We start from the raw sequence: 18175 nt of genomic DNA, 5'->3' as shown, positions 1-18175 counted from the left end.
GGGTCCAATGGGTCCGTGGACCCATTCTGTGGCCATTTCCCCAGTTCCAGATTGTATAATTGGAATCAACATACTCAGCAATTGGCAGGAGTCCCACATTGGTTCTCTGACCCCTGGAGTGAGGGCTATTATGGTAGGAAAGGCCAAGTGGAAGCCACTAGAACTGTTCCTACCTAACAAAATAGTAATCAAGAGCAATACCATATTCCTGGAAGGATTGTAGAGATTAGTGCCAGTCTTAACAACTTGAAGAATGCAGGGGTGGTGATTCCCACCACATCCCCATTCACCTTTCCTATTTGGCCTGTGCAGAAAACAGATGGGTGTTGTAGGATGACAGTAGATTATCATAAACTTAACCAGGTGGTGACTCCAATTCCAGCTGCTGATCCAGATGTGATATCATTGCTTGAGCAAATCAGCATATCCCCTGGTACCTGGTATGCAGCTATTGATCTGGCAAATGCTTTGTTCTCAATAGCTGTCAGTAAGGACCACCAGAAACAGTTTGTACGCAGCTGGCAAGGCCAGCAGTATACCTTCACTGTCCTGCCTCAGGGGTATATAACTCTCCAGCCCTATATCACAATCTTGTCCGCAGGGAACTTGATTGTTTCTTCCTCCTACAGGACAGTACACTGGTCCTTTATGTTGATGACATCATGTTGATTGAACAGAGTGAGCAAGAAGTAGCAACTAATCTAGACTTATTGGTAAGCCATTTGTGTGTCAGAGGTTGGAAGATAAATCCAACAAAACTACAGGGACCTTTCACCTCAGTGAAATTTCTAGGTCCAATGGTGTGCAGTGTCTCGTGATATCTCTTCTAAGGTAAAGGATAAGCTTTTGCATTTGGCTCCTCCTATGAGCATAAAAGAGGCACAGTGTCTAGTTGGCCTCTTTGGATTTTGGAGACAACTTATTTTGCGTTTCGGTATGCTACTCCAGCCCATTTGCTGAGTGACCAGAAAGGCTACAACTTGTAGAGAAGAGCTAGGGCTTGAGCAGGTCTTGAAGGTACAAGTAAGTTACATGAAGTGACCCAAATGCCCATGACCTCCACTCCTGCCACGTTACCTTCTCTTTCCCAGACCAGCGCTATGGCCTCTTGGGGAGTCCCTTACTGCCAGTTAACTGAAGAAGAGAAAACTTGGGCTTGGTTTATACATGGTGGTGCACGATATGTAGGGACCACCCAGAAGTGGACACCTGCAGCACTACAGCCCCTTTTCTGGGATGCCCTTAAAGGACAGTGGTGAGGGGAAATCCTCGCAGTGGGTGGATCTTCAAACAGTGGATCTTTAAAAGGCCGTTCCACCGTTCTATCAACCCAGCTGCCTCTGATTGATGGGGAATGTGGTAAGACCAGATAATTCCATGAGCATGTGCCTATTCCTGTACTGCATTTGCTGTGAAGTGGGTTTCTTGATCAGAAGCAACTCTGTGTGGAATATCATGACGGTGGATAAGGCATTCTGCAAGTCCATGGATGGTAGTTTTTGAGGAAGCATTGTGTGCAGGGAAGGCAAGCCCATATCTGCAGTATGTGTCTGTTCTGATAAGAGCAAATCACTGCCCCTTCCATGATGGAAGTGGTCCAATGTAATCAACCTGCCATCAGGTATCAGGCTGATCACCTCAGGGAATGGTGTCATATTAGGGACCGAGTGTAGATTTCTGCTGCTGGTAGATTGGGTACTCAGCAGTGGCTGCAGCCTGGTTGGCCTTGGTGAGTTGAAGTCCATGCTGCTGTGCCCATGCATAACCTCCATCCCCACCACCATGCCTACTTTTTCATGAGCCCATTAGGAAATGACCAGAGTGGCTGAGGAAAGAGGATGACTTGAATCCACAGGACAGGTCATCTTATCCACTTGATTATTAAAACCTTCCTCTGCTGAAGTCACCCTGTGCTGAGCATTCATATAGGAGACATATCTTCATTTATTTTGCCCACTCAGAAAGTAAATCTACACACCTCTTCCCCAGACCTCTTTGTCACCAATTTTCCAATATGTTCCTTCCAAGTCCCTGACCATCCAGCCAAACCCTTAGTAATAGCCCATGAGTCAGTATACAAATGCACTTCTGGCCAGTTCTCCTAGGTTCCAACTGGGTGGCAATACCCTGCAGGGCTGGGCATTTTTCTCCAGGGGCTGTGTATGCTCTGAATCTGCGTCCACTGTAGGGGGCTGTTTTTCCCGTAGCCAGGATTCATAGGCCCAGGAATCAAAGGGTGGAAATGGGAGTGACACCACTCACTATCATCCCCTAGTGATCTGGTAGAAAAATTTTTACTTCCTGCCCCTGAAACCTTAAGCTCTGCTGGTCTACAGGTTTTAGTTCCAAAAGGAGGAGTGCTCCTTCCGGGAGACACAAGAGTGATTCCATTGAACTGGAAGTTCAGACTGCCACCTGGCCACTTTGGGCTTTTCATGCCACTGAATCAACAGGCACAAAAGGGGAGGACTGTCTGCTGGGGTGATTGATCCTGACGATAAAGGGGATATAGGACTGCAACTACACAATGGAGGTAAACAAGAGTTTTCCTGGAATATAGGAGAGCCCCTAGGGATCAGTTGGATGTAAATGTGAGGGTTTATTTCTGGCCTCTCAATGTTATTCCATTGATCTATAGTTTTATTTTTTATCTATCTGTTCAGCCAATACTACCACTCTCTTGATTGCTATAACTTTTCAGTAAATTTTTTTTAGCTCATTATAAACATCTGAGATTTATATTTTCAAATATACGTAAGCATTCTAGATATAAAATACAGCAAAAATTACCTGGTTTATTTGTTGAAATTTCTGCAGTCAGTTGGAACGTCAATGTATATTTTCACAGTAGCAAATTAAAAAAAAAATTTTATTGATAAATCTTCACACATATACATTCCATCCATGGTGTAAAATCATTGGCTCACAATATCATCACATTGTTGTGTAATCGTCACCATGATCATTGTTGAGAACATTTGCATCACTCCAGAAAAAGAAATTAAAAAAAAACTTACCCTTTACCCCCCCCGCCTCATTGACCACTAGTATTTCCATCTACCTAATTTATTTTATCCTTTGTCTCCCCTTTATTTATTTATTCTTTATCCATATTTTTTTTTCACTCACCTATTCATACCCTGGATAAAAGGAGCAACAGACACACGGTTTTTACAATCCCGCAGTCACATTGTAAAAAGTTATATCTTTAGACAATTGTTTTAAAGAATCAAGGCTACTGGAACACAGCTCAACCGTTTCAGGTACTTCCCTCCAGCCACTCTAATACACCAGAAATTAAAGAGGGATATCTATATAATGCATAAGAATGTGTGCTGGTTTGAAAGGAAGTATGCCCCCTAAGAAAAGCCATGTTTTAATATAAATCCCTTTTCTTAAAGGTAGAATAATCCCTATTCAATACTGTATATTTGAAACTGTAATGAGATCATCTCCCTGGTTGATGTGATTTAGTTAAGACTGGTTGTTAAACTGGATTAGGGGATGACATGTCTCCACCCATTTGAGTGGGTCTTAATTAGTTTCTGAAGTCCTATAAAAGAGGAAACATTTTGGAGAATGAGAGATTCAGAGAGATTCAGAGAAAGCAGAATGATGTAGCCATGAGATGCAGAGAGTCCACGAGCCAGCAACCTTTGGAGATGAAGAAGGAAAACGCCTCCTGGGGAGCTTCATGAAACAGGAAGCCAGGAGAGTAAGCTAGCAGATGACGCTGTGCTCGCCATATGCCCTTCCAGCCAAGAGAGAAGCCCTGACTGTGTTCACCATGTGCCATCTCACTTGAGAGAGAGAGCTTGAACTTCATCGGCCTTCTTGAACCAAGGTATCTTTCCCTGAGTGCCTTTGATTGGACATTTCTATAGACTTGTTTTAATTGGGACATTTTCTCGGCCTTAGATCTGTAAACTTACAACTCATTAAATTCTCCCTTTTAAAAGCCATTCCATTTCTGGTGTATTGCATTCCAGCAGCTAGCAAAGTAGACAGAATGACTTCTCGAATCTCTTTGAAATCTCTCAGGCATTAAAACTGAATTTTTTCTCATTTCTCTCTTCCCCCTTTTGGTCAAGAAGGCTTTCTCAGTCCCTTGATGCCAGGTCCTGGCTCATCCCGGGAGTCTGTCCCATGTTGCCAGGGAGATTTATACCCCTGGGAGTCATGTCTTACTGCAGCGAATTTTCAAATTGGAGTCTTCCAACTTAGTTCTTGTTCAAGATTGTTTTGGTTATTCAGGGTTTCTTGGGTTTCTATGTGAATTTTAGAATCAGCTTGTTAATTTCTACAAAACAGTCAATTGGAATTCTTATTCTTGTATGACTAAAATATTTTGGAGCCATCATAATGGCAGTTAAGGCCTATAATATTTTCCTACTTAATCTTCATTCTTGCTGGGCTATGCCATTTTTTTTCACTTTCTTTTTTATTGTGTACTATAACATATATTCAAAGCAAAGAAAGAAAAAAGCAATAGTTTTCAAAGCACTCTTCAACAGGTAGTTACAGGACAGATCCCAGAGTTTGTCCTGGGCTACCATATGGGATGTGCCATTTTAAAACAGGAATAATTGCTAGATTATTTGCTGTAGGTCATATTCTTGACTGCCTGCTACAAAATACATTCTGTCACTATTCTTCCTTTTATTTCCCGTTTATATAGTGTAGCTTGTCTTGCTGTGAATAACCTCAGCAGTTCCTGAAAATAAAACAGCTTAAAGGCCATCACCAGGTATAAAACTGATAAGCGTCTTACTCCCAAGAACAACAATTTATCTCTTTATTATTATTTTTTACATGGGCAGGCACCAGGAATCGAACCTGGGTCTCTGGCATGGCAGGTAAGAATTCCACCACTGAGCCACCGTGGCCCGCCCAATTTATCTCTTTTAAATTGTTATTTTTGCCACATCACATTAGACATTTCTATTTGGCCACATAGTACTTTTGGTTTGAGGAGAGCGTTAGGCTTTTGCTAGCCCTGTGTTTTGCCATTCACTAAGATTTTTTTCATGGAACCCACTTTTGTTATTAAAGAAACTAAATTAAATTCCATTTCAAGTGATTTTTCTATGCATTTTTATTAATGCTGTGAACTGTTTTTATAGCAGCTATGATAAAAAAGAATTGCATTGACTCTCCTTTCTGAAATTGAGAAAATTATTGAGCAGGTTCTGTTTGTGATACATGTTTTTTAGTTTGTGTTACTTTTACTTCTAATATAGATACAAATGAATACAGGAAACAAAGATGGATATCAGAGGATGCTCATTCACTTTTGCTAAATGAAGGATACAATCTTCTTAAGACTGAGATATTGTGCTTATGTATTCAAGATGCATCTATTTGGTGTTCTTAGATTATATAATAGGTTTTGTTATTTACCCTTTAGAAGTTCTAATGACTTGCCTTTCTCTTTGGAAAGCAGTAATTACAATATATGGGGTCTCCAAGAGGATCCCCAATACATAGCACTCCTCTTCCCTGTCTGAATAGTGCCAGCATTATGAATACATCTTTATTATTGGTAGAGAAGAGGGTGGAGGATATGACTTTAAGTCTGTAACCAAGTGATCCTGTGAATACTCAACTCCAGAATTAACTCAGGAGGGGTAAAGGGACTGGGGGAAGAGAAGGGAGGAAAGCTTCTGTGGACCACTGGCTTGCAAGAAAAAGGAGAGCATCACTGAGAATGAGAATTATTCTCCCAATATTTACTAATCAGAGCAATTGAGAGGGGAAAGAATGTGCTTAGAAAAAGAGTTCCTCATGGAAGCCAGAAGTGGAAGACAGGAATTCCATTCCTATACTTCCCAGCTTTTTGTGTTTTAATTCACGGACAGCATCTAAACCTGTGGCCAACCAGGGGTGGCTTTTCCCAGTGGAGTCAGTTCTGTCCCCTCCCTCATTAAACTCCTTCCTTCAAATCAACCACTTATCTTCTGGGCCTCATCCTGGGATTGTTGATGGGGGTTTAGAATTTGGCCCCAGAGATCTAGGAAATTGGTGAGAAAAATACATCCACTAAATCAACATCAAGCCCATTCCATTTCAAAGTGTGGAAATGAATTATCTATTCTCTTTTCTCCCCAAATTGTGCTCAGTAACATTGCCCTACACAGCATGTCAGAGGTTCTGCAAATAAAACAAAGCAAAACGGAAAATGTGAAGCTGCCCCAAATGTGAATATAAATCCATGTCATTATCAAATTCCCAGGTAGAAATGAAAATTCAAAGATGAAATCCTCTTACAAATTTAAGCCCAGAAACAAGTCCAAAGGAATTAAAATCCCAAATAAAATTCTCTTGCTCTTGTGAGTTAAAAGTCCCAAGTCTAAAATTCTTCAAGTCCGAAATCCATTCTCTCAAATTTCTTTTCCTACTTGGTTTTAGGCAGGGGCTGGATGCTTGAGTGGGGCTGGGGTTTCTTTTGTAGCCTTAGTCTCGTTGGCTCTCATGCAGAAGTATGCTTTCTTTAGGACTTCAGAAATAGTACCTGTTCAAACCCAAGTTTCTACTGAATCTTCTACTTTAAAAAATTCAGTGTTCCCAGTCCTTATCATTGCCACGAATTTAGAAAAGGAGCCATCTCCACCCTAAGAGCAGAAAATGGGGGAAGGCTACAGCCCAGACTGTTTCACCTCCCAGGAATTCAGGAGATGGGGATTGGATGAGCCCTAGGATGGACAGCTCCTAACAGGAGAAAACCCGCAGTCAAGAAAACCCTCTGTCCCTCAAAACAAACCCTCAGGTCAGGTCTTTCCACTTTGCTTCCTAGAAAAAACAGTAATAGGAGGATATTTCTTAGTTTGCAATTCCCCAGTGCTCAGGTTTTTTTTTTTTTTTTTTTAAATTTAAAAATACCTTATTACGGGGTAGGTTCTGAGCGTGGACGTGCAGGTAGACGGCTCCCCCGCCCAGTGGCTCCTGCGCCCCGAGGCCGCCCCGCGGGAGCCAGCCTGGCTGGGAGGTGGAGGACGCGTGCGGGCCTGAGGCGCCAGTGACCGGCTGCCCGGCCGTCCTGGACCCCAACCGCGCCCCCCTTGCTCGTGGAGGCCGGAGCGGGGCGGTACCTCACTGCACCCCTGAGGTGCCTTAAGCTCCTGGGCTTCAGAGACTGAGTGTCTGCAGCAGGTGCCGCCTAAACGCTGGCCCTCGCAGTGGGGACGGAGTGCATGCAGCAAGTGCCGCCTAAATGCTGCTGTTGGCCTGTGCCATTCACGCTCCACCAGAGGGACCGTTACACCACCTGATAGGCACGGAATATACTAGAAGGATGCTGGGGAGCTCTGAGGAAGCCGGGAGGGCTGGAAAACCGAGGAAGGCAGGTCAGAAACCAGTGATCAAAAAGGACTCGTACCTAAAATTGTGGCAGTATCAAGTAATATTCGTTCTCCCTTCCAATTATTAATAGAACCCCAGCTTTTAGCTGGCTTCCTGAGGAAAAATGATTTCCAGTCTACTGTAGGACAGAGAATATGACTAAGTTCTAACCAGTGGGAGAGAGGCAAGAGTGAAGGAGTGTTGCCTTCCTAGACCCTCCCTGCTGGGATACCGCAGAATGGCCGGTGCAAGGGCAACCTTCCTGGACCCTGAGGTAGAAACCACCTGCTAAGATGGAGGAGCCACCAGAGAAAGGGGCCTGGTGACCACGGAGCTGTCACAATGCCTCTGGTTATATCTGCACGAGAAAGAAATGTCTGCTGTGTTTGCGCCACTGTTGTTAGGGGATGGTGTTACTTATGGCCAACTCTAATCCAAACAAAAGTACTTCATGTCCCCTTACACAGATGAGAAAGTTGATGTAAAGGGACAGAAGTTGTGGCCATAACGCAAGATTAACAACTTATGCAATGGCTATCCTTAGCCAGGCCCCACCCTTCCTGGTCTCATGTCCTTTCATTGTCCACTAACCCCAGACCACTGCAGGTTCCCAGGACAATGCGCCAAGTACATCTGCACCTCCTGACTTTTCTCTTGCCAGGCCTGCTGCCGGCATGCCCTCCCCTCACCTTTTCTCCTTGGTGAAATCATAACTCCTCTTTGTGCAAGTTACTTAATTTTTCTAAGCCTCAGTTTTCTCTTCTGTAAAACGGGGCTGAATTAGTTTGCTAAAGCAGCCAGAACGCAATACGCCAGAAATGGAACAGCTTTGAAAAAGGGGATTTGATAGTTACAAGTTTACAGTTCTAGGGCCATTAAGGTGTCCAGATTGGGGCGCCAACAAGAGGTTACCTTCACTCAAAAGCTGATGCTGTCCAAATCAGCTCTGTCAGCTGGGAAGGCACGTGACTGGCGTCTGTTGGTCCTTGTTCCTGGTTCTGTTGTTTCCAGCCTCTAGATACCATTGTTTCCTCTCTAAGCATCTGTGGGCCTTCATTTCTGGGTTCTGACTTGCTTGGCATCTCCTGGGAAGGCACACAGCGACGTCTGCTGGGTTCTGCATCTCCAAACGTCCGTATCTAGGCATCTGCTCTCTCTGTCGGTACTGCAAGCATCCCTAAACATCATCCCCCATCTGAAGCAACTGTTCTCTAAGCCTCTTTTCCAAACATCTGTGTCTGCGTCTGCATCTGAGGTTTCTTCAAAATGTTCCCATTTTGGGGGACTCCAGTGGACAAATCAAGACCCACCTTGAATGGGTGCAGTCACATTCCCATGTAACCAAAAGGCCACACCCACAACTGGGTGTGTCACATCTCCGTGGAGATAATCTAGTTGAGGGTTTCCACCCCGCATATTGAATCAGGATTGGAAGAGGTGGCTGCCCCCACAAGATTAGGTTGGAATTAAAACATGGCTTTTCTGGGGTACATGATGGTTTCAAACCAGCACAGGGGCCAAATAGCAAGTGTGTGTAAAATGCCTGGCACATGGTGCTGGCCACCCACGCACAGCGGTTTCCTGCACCCTTTCTGCCCAGCCCTTCTCTGACCCCACCCCCTATGCTCTGCAAGTAGAAAAAGGATAGCCAATTTTAAAAGGGTGATTTAGTGGTTTCTATAGATGTAAAATCTGAGGAGGGTATTGGTTCAGGCGGGGTTTGATGCAGGGTCTCCGAGCTAGTGATAATAAAGTTTATTGCATGTTTACTGTGTGCCAGGCGCTCTTCTCACCACCATAGGTTTACTGGCTCAGGCCTCCTCACATGCACCCTTTGTGATGGGCAAGCTATTTTTACCCCCGTTTGCTCCCTGAGGAAGCTGACGCCCAGAGAGAGCACATAACTTGCCCACGGTCACTCAGCCAGCAAGTGCTGAGGCTGGGACTGCAACCTCACTGCCTGACTGAAGGGCCGGAGACTGTCAGGTGAGACTTGATCCAGCCCCTCCAAGATCTGGCCCAGGTCCCGGCTTCTCTGCTCCCTCCTCTTGCCTCCCCCAGTACCGAGCTCGCCCTGGGTGGGCCCTGGGGTGGCCCGCAGGGTCTGCTGGGCATCCAGCACCGGGGAGACCATTCTGTCCAGTCCACACGGGTCCTGAGCTTCCCTCTGATTGGACCGTCTGGATTTACATGCCTGTCTCCGGACCAGATGCCCCAGGAGGCTGGAATGCTGACTGGCCAACAATACAGAGGTGGCATCAGCCCCACGCCGGTGGCCAATGGGAGGAGAGTCCTGAAAGAAGTTCGGGGTCTAGTTTCCGAAAGGAAGGGACTGATGTGGGCCCGGCCTCGGCACCCGCAGCCCCTGGCACATGTGCGGTGTGACATTTTGAAATGGGGGAATGGAAACTGCGCCTGGTCCCTGTCCAGGGCGGCCCAGGCCCCGGCACCGACGCTCAGCAGACCCTGGGGGCCAGAACGTCAGCTCGCCCGGGACGACGGCAGGGAGCCTGCAGCCAGGCCAGAGCAGAGCAGGGGCACTTCCACATGGCCGGGAGGGCCTGCTGGGGACCAGGAAGAAGGTGGGGGACCTGGCCGGGGACAGTGGCCCCCCAAGGCTGTGCAGACTCCCAGGAAGTCCCTGACGTGCCAGCTCACAAGTGGCCCGTGCCGTCCTCGGCGGCTCTTCCAGTCAGCTAACTCAGCCAAACGCGTCCCAGCAGGCAAGGCTCCCCCCTACCCCCCACTCCTGCTCGGGGCCCCGCAGTCCCACATGGGCCTCTGCCCCCCCCCCCCACCTCCAAGTCTGCTCAGGTGTCACCTCCAGAGGCATCCCCTGGCCACACTAGAGAACAGCACAATCCGCCTCCCCACCTCCCAGCTCCTAGTCTGTTTTTCCCTGAGGCAACCCTCACCCAACACGTTACTCGCATCTGTTCTATTGTTTATTGACATCTGCCTGTCCCCACTCCTGAATGTCAGCGCCATGAGGCAGAGATTTTGCCCGTTCTGCTTCCACTGTGTTTCCAGCACCTGGAACAAGTCCTGGCGTGTATATTTGCTCAGTAAATATTTCTGGAAGGAAAAAAAAAAACCTTATTACTAAAAAATGGAAATCATCATCTGAGTCTTCAGGGAGTTGTCATCGACATCTTGCCTCAATGTGGATGGCTTCTGACTGATCAGGGCAGCTGAAGATTGGGTTGGCTGTGGCAATTTCCTGGGTATGGGCCTAGTGTCTCTCTCTCACCAATCCAGGACTCTTTATCTTGTTCCAAAAATGAGATCAACTGATTTAGAAACAGAGAGTCCCAGTGTAAACACATTGCTATAGTTCTCCAACATCACAGCTCTGTATAATGTGCCTCTCCTTCAAGTCCAGATACTCCTACTGCTCTTGAGAGAAGTCTATAACCACATCCCCAAACATTGCCAATCCCTGGCTCCTGGATGGGGCTCGTTAGGAAGAAAGTTTCAAGATAAGGAAAACAAATACTTGTGGCTTGGACACAATGACTATAATCCTTCACTCAAGAAAGACTGGTGAAGTTCAGGGTTTCTTTCTCAACTGGAAAGGCACATGGCCAACCTGGGGAAGTCTGCTAGGTTTCTATCCAGGCTTCATGGCTCATGAAGCTCCCCTGGGGGCATTTTCCTTCTTCATCCCCAAAGGTTTCTTGCTGTGTGGGCTAGTGTGGCTCTCAGCACTCAGATTTTGAAGCAATTACCTGAGGTAGCCCCTGCCCATTTGTCACACCCCATTATAAGCATGGGATTTCTGTGCTCCCCTGATTTTAATTCCGAGGGCACCTGCACCACAGGGGTGCTGGTAAAGGTTTAACAACCAGTTCTCCAGCAGGAAAAACGTCTGATGTGTAGCATTTGCTGGTGTCTCTGATTTCTCCCACAATTGCTGATTTCATGTGGAGTTGGGAATATTTCCACCCTATAAACACAATAGTGGTAAATGACCTTAAGAAGTTAGATAATAGCAACATGCAGTAAAATAATTAGGAAGGAATGAATTTTGAACATTTATTGCTTTTTTTTTTTTTTTGCATGGGCAGGTACCAGGAATTGAACCCGGGTCTCTGGCATGGAAGGTGAGAACTCTGCCTGCTGAGCCACTGTGGCCTGCCCTATTATTGCCTTTAAGAAATCTTTTTTTAAAAAATTTGAAATAATTATAGATTCACAAGAAGTTGCAAAAATAGCACAGTGAGGTTCCATGGACCATCACGTAGATTCCCCATTGGTGACATCTTATATAGCAATGCACATTATCAAGGTCGGGAAATGGAGATTGTATAGACTTTCCTTTAAATATAATGTATTTAGTTGTAAGTTCATGTAATTTAGTTTCCAATAATGGCTGTATCTAACAACTGGCTTTCAGAATTCCCCAAAATTAAGCAAGTGGTTGCTGAGAGCCAGCTCCATTACCCCAGTGGGTCCGAGTCACTTCAGGCATGAGAATGGACTGTCTTTGTTCTCAGGCAGTGACAGATGAGAAGAAAAAGCAGAACTCCAACTGTTCCTTCCTGTTTTGTCCTCTTGTGCTGTATTGCTTCTGGCCCCAGGCCAAAGCCACCATATGTCCTGCCTATACCTGTTCAAAATACTGTTCCCACCAGGGAGTTCTCACAGTTTTCCTTCTCTGCATCCTTGGGGTTGATCTTGTGGGAGGAGCCAGCACTCCCGATAGTTCAGCATTTTGTCCTTATTTCTATCTTTGCAATGATGTTTTCGACGTGAAGTGTGGTGGTAGAATGTCTGTTCCCCTCTGTAGAAGTGTGAGTTGCTCATGCTGTTTTCAGAGCTGAGTGGTGCCCTTGACATGGAGGAGACGTGTGTCTGTGGCATGTGGACGCATCTTTCTTGTTATCTCAATGGTATTTCCAGGAAATAGACCTCTTTTCACTTGTCAACCGTGATTTTCCCCTGCTACACGATTGCCAGTCTCTGGATGGAGGGGATCACTATGGGAGCATTTGCAGACTGGTTTAGTTCTCCTGGATGCCTTAAAGGTTAGAGAATTGCTGCTTCCATTGCAAACTGGAGAGCACAGCTTAGGAATCAATAAAGACAGTACTCATGTAAAGCAAAAGCTTTATTTTATTCATGATTTGTATTTAAGTGACAATTTTCAGGAAAACATTTGATGTGCTTTTTTTTTTCCCAGTGGAACATAATCTGAAAGTTCTAGTAGGCCACTTAAATGGTACAATTATACTTTTAGTGAGTACTATTCATGAATATTAGTCACGCACTTGGTACTTTGGGGACTCAAATTTCATTTAGGCTACACGCAAAAGTTCATAAATCTGATAGGAAGTTGTAATTAATCTCTGTTATTCTACAGGGAAGAAGCTGAGAAATGTAGCATCTTATAAGGAATATGTGAAAGACTAAGCAGAGGGGAACTTCCCGCAGGCATATGTGCAAGATTAGCTGGCAAGCCCGTGTGACCCAGGAGGACCCCTGTGAGATGTGCAGGTTTACCTAATTCCCTGAGGCTCCCTGGAGGAACACACTGGCCATCTGAGTATGCTCACTTTCTTTTGTCTTCTCTTTAGGGAGCTTTGTGACAATTTTTGGGCAAGAGAGTTGCTCTCTCCCTCTGGGTATTGCTTATGACTTGGTACTTTGCCGGTCATTTTAGTAAGATTCATAAGAAGTGTGCTCTGTGCTTCTTTTGCTAATAGATTACACAGAGTGTGCTACCCAATACATATTGAACATTGGTTTAATGGATACATTCGTTCTGAGATTCCCATTACTTATTCCACCAATGTGTTATTTCTCCTTTGGGAATAGACATTGCTTCCTCTTCAATAAGCTTCCATTGGGTCTTGGGCAGGGAGTCCTTCTTGCGAGAATATTATTTAGGTGTATTTAAAAAAATTTCAGCAATAAGTAAAGGTTCCTCCCCCCTCCCCCTGCATTACTTGCAAGGAAGTTCTGCTTTTAAAAGTACTGGTTCCCTAAATTGAGAGAACAAACGATATTTACAGCACAAATTATTATATGGTGGTCAAGAATGCTAATTAGGGGACAGTTGGTTCAGTTTTGATATAGATATATAAGGTGTTTCTGTTTTGTTAAAGGAAACTAGGATGTTTCTATTATTCATGATTTATCCTGGAATGCAAGGCTTTCAGGAATGTAAGTCTTTTTCAGACTATGCAAACTTGCTAAGTTAAATGGTGGACTGAGTTGGGCTCAGTATCAGATGTCAATTTTTCTTTCTCAGGAGGTTGAGACTTTAAGAACTTAACTTTTGGAGGGAAGGTTGATTTTACTTTGTAAGCATCTTGTAAGAATGTGTTTGTGTGTTTGCTCATGCCTGTGAACCCACACACACCCTGGACTCTGAGGACCTTCTTGTCAACTGTGATAGAATTTGGAATTTTAGATAATCCTTGGGCTCATAAGAGAAATAACCGCAGTTAGAAAAGGCAGAAAAAGATGGAGTGAACTGAATCCTGAGACAGGATTTTTCCTACACTCTTATACATCTTTATATTCTCCCACAAAAAATGCCCTTTCTTCTTCAGTTTTTCACGTCATCTTTTTTCTTTTTTTAGTGCATGTAATACTTGTAACCAGGACAAAGTTCTCTTAGAGAATTAAGTTCAGATATGTTCTTCTCTTGTAAATGGGATCATCGTTTCTTTTCAATTTTGATAGTGTGTTAACCAGGTACTGAAGTTGTAGCCTGTAACTTGCAGTAAATACAGAAGAGGCTTTTTATAAGAAATTGATTTTTGGTCTAGGGAACTGTATTTTTTCATGAAATTAAAAATTTTCATCACCCTTGTGATAACTGACCTATCAAAATGATCTCATTGTTCTTAGTATGATTAATATATTGAATATAAATTATGTAAATTATTTTTGCCAGGTAGTAGAAAATATCTAGACTCAAAATTGTAGCTATAACTTTCTAGTTGCTGGGTGAAGAATTAAAAAAAAAAGGCATTTCTAGGAGATTTACTTTCTAAAACAAAATAGAAAATCTCATTTTTCAACAAGTATGAAAGTACCATAATCTACTTAATCACTCTCCTACTGATGAGCATTTAGGTGAATTTCTATGTTTAACTCTTTCAAAATCGTCCAAGAAACATCTTTGTACATGCTTTTGTAAATATGTGCAAATATATACAAATATGGGGGTGTCTAGTATTGAAATTTCTATGTGACTGCATATGGGCATTTCAGATTTTGAAAGAGAAGCTGCTGTCTGGAAAAGCAATGTATTTCTAGCTGTATATGTGAATGTCTATTATCTAGTACAATCACTAACCACACTGAATTAAAAAGAATAGTTTTATTGAGCTATAATTCATATACAATATAATTCACCCATTTAAAGTGTACAATTCAATTTTTTTGGTGTGTATTCATAAAGTGTACAACCATCACATGAGGTTTATTCTATGCTAAAATTCATCCTAGCAGGCAAGAATGCTCGCCTGCCATGCCAAAGGACCCGGGTTCAATTCCCGGTGCCTGCCTATGTTAAAAAAAAAAAAATATATATATATATATATATATATATATAAGGTAAGGTATCTTGGTCTTGAGAACCTTGTTGGTGAAGCCAAGCTAAACTTAGTCTTGCAGTTTCTAAAAACAGTTCACCACAAGACTGAAGATTCCAAATATAAGTGATGGTTGCTGTTAGCCTTACAGTGCTAAATTGAAAGGAAAAGGAGACACCATGCAAAAAGCAGATGACTTGTCGTTTTAGTTTGTTAATGCTGCCAGGAATGCAATATACCAGAAATGGAACAGATTTTAAAAGGGGAATTTATTAAGCTACAAGTTTATAGTTCTAAGGCCATAAAAATGTCTAATCTAAAGCCTTCAGAGAAAGATACCTTGACTCAAGGAAAGCCGCTGTCTGTCACATGGGAAGACACGTGGCTGGCATCTACTGGTCATTGTTCCTGGTTCTGCTGCTTCCAGCTTCTGATGCCAGTGGTCTCCTCTCTAAGTGTCTGGGGGCCTTCCCTTAGCTCCTCCAGGACACAGCTCTGGGTTCTGGCTTGCTTAGCATCTCATGGGAAGTCGCATGGAGATGTCTGCTGGGCTCTGCACCTCTCAACATCTGTGTCTAAGCATCTCCTCTCTCTGTCAGCACTCCAAGCATCTTCAAATGTCTGCCTCTCTATCGGCTCTCTAGCAACTGTTCTCTAAGCGTCTGCATCTGAGGTTTCTCCAAAATTTTTGCCCTTTTAAAGGACTCTAGTAAACTAATCAAGACCCACTCCGAATGGGAGGAGTCACATCTTTTCTAATCAAAAGATCACACCCGTAACTGGGTGTGCCACATCTCCATGGAGTAATCTAATCAAAAGGCCACACCTACAATTGAATGGGTCAGTCTCCATGGAAACAATTGAATCAAAGGTTTCCACCCTATAATATTGAATCAGGATTAAAGGACATGGCTTTTCTGGGATACACAATACTTTCAATCCAGTACACTTCTTAAGACCAAGTCATAGTAGCCTTGGGAACTCTTACGTTGATGTCTAGATTTTAGGAACAGGATTGAAGTAGCTCAGATCAATGAAAGAAAAAAAGAGCTTTGGGAAAGTAGAATAATTTCTAGCTCATTTTGGGCTTTCTGATGGGATTTAATGCTACTTTAAACTAGCCTGCTTGAATAATAAAAATAATAAACTAAATAATTATCATGCTTTATATTTTTCATTATTTAGTCAGCATCTTTCTCTTTTAATATTAAAAATAATTGAAAGCATGCACTTGTCAGACACAGTTGTAATACTTTTTGCTTATTCCATTTTGATAGGCATTTCTCAATCAAGATTAGTGTGGTAAATGATTTCTCTTCAGGGCTGTAAATCAGACATAGTTGTGTAGGTGAAATAAAGGCTGTCCTAGGAGTTGGGATACTTGGACGCTGATTCTGACTCATTTGTGACTTGGTCTTAAGCCTATCCATTCACATCATAAACCTTGTCCACGTCTTGTCTGTGATGCGATTCCTTGTCTCCCTTGGAGTGCTGTTTAAGGAACAAGTGAAAATGCATTTGTAAAAGCACTGTTAAAAGTATAAAGAACTAGTACCCACATCCTGGGTTTGCTGTGAAGATTAAATGGATTGCTGTTTTCGTGATGCTGACACACAGTAATTGCTCAATTACTATTATTGTCGTTATTCTTGATTTTCACATTTAAACTCATAACCATGTTTCATACACCAGCAAATGACATTTCACATTGGACAAAGTTAGAAAACAAGTGTATGGGAACTTTAAACTCAACTTTACAAGAGGATGAATTAAAAACCAGCTGATAGTCATACATTTCTGTCTCTCTAAGCCATTTATAACCTGTCTTTATGCACCCAGTAATACTATGCTCAGAAAATGTCAATCTCTCATATACATTTCTCATTGAACGAGAAGCCCCTGATTTTAATTTGTCCTTTGCTTCTCCCACTGAATGGATCTGAGTTAGTGGATTCCCAGGTCAGAGCAACATCTCCTCATGCACTTCCCATAATGCCCACATGGGGGCAGAACAGCGCCACAAAATCAGCATTCTTCCGGCAGCGCTCTCGAATGCCACGTCTGCTGGCCTGTAGCCTGTTGTGCTGGATTCTGCCGTCCAACGTGAACACACTGCCTTTCCGTGCTTTGTTTGAAGTTGTGCTTATGAAACACGTCCTTCGTGAAGAACTTCCATGCCCTCCAAGCACCTTGTTTTCGTGTTCAGCAAAATCTCAAGGACAATGACTTAATGTTTAATCTGTAAAGCTGCCTTTCATTTTGCCTGGTGCGTTCCTCTGAGGCAGGTAAGAGAAAACTGGCGTCGTGCTTGAGACAGCCCCGGGTTTGGCGGTTGTGACTCAGAAGTATCTCCTGGAGAAGCATCAACTTGCTGCTGCTGCTGATCTTTTCTCTCCTTAAGAAAGGCTGTGTACAAAGCTTATCCATTTTCACAGCCCCCGTTTAATCCTTGCATCTTGTTGTGCCTTACCCTACAGTTTGACTTCTAGGGTAGTTTGTAAGTAGGTCTCTGTTTAGGTGATGGTAAATTAAAAAATTACGTATATTAATGCAAACACACGTATACACACATATGCATAGACACAGACTTTTCAAAGTGCTTTCCCATATGTGTTTTCATTTGTTCCTTACATAAACGCTCTGAGGGAGACAGGGCACCCCATCATAGGCAAGACACCCCAAGCATGGTGAGGTGAAGAGGTAAATTTAAGACTACGCTTCAGTTGGGACTGTCAGAATCCATGTCCAACTAGCCTAACTCCTAGTACAACCGATATTTCACTTGTACAACTACGTCTGATTTACAGCCCTGAAGAGAAACCATTTACCAGACTAACCTTGATTAAGAAATGCCTATCAAAACTGAATAAGCAGAAAGTATTACAACTGCATCTGACAAGTGCATGTTTTCTCTCTGTTATGTTTATGTGTAGCTCTCATGAAATGAAGGTTAGCTTTTAATATAATGAATATAACTAAAATAGGCCTTGGGAAGTGTTTACAATGCTCGATTTTTATCCTAAGTAACTTTTATTGAGAAAGTAGTAAAAAGCCCCCAGAAGTTGGCTTTGTATTTATGTATATAGTAAATGAGGAGGCACGAACAAAACGTCCCAATGACTATTTAGTTGGAAGCTGAAATTACTTACTAGTTACTTTTCTCTTCTGTTGGGCAATGCTTTCAGAAACGTTCCCATGAAAGACAGCATTTATTTACCTTGCTACCCTGCTCTCCATAAAGCCTGGGCTCTTCACTGACACCAGAATTTGTTTTAATGGTTTAGTTAGCA

The sequence above is a fragment of the Tamandua tetradactyla genome, chromosome 20 (assembly GCF_023851605.1).
Source record: "Tamandua tetradactyla isolate mTamTet1 chromosome 20, mTamTet1.pri, whole genome shotgun sequence".
Lineage (NCBI taxonomy): Eukaryota > Metazoa > Chordata > Mammalia > Pilosa > Myrmecophagidae > Tamandua > Tamandua tetradactyla.
This window is presented reverse-complemented; position numbering follows the sequence as displayed.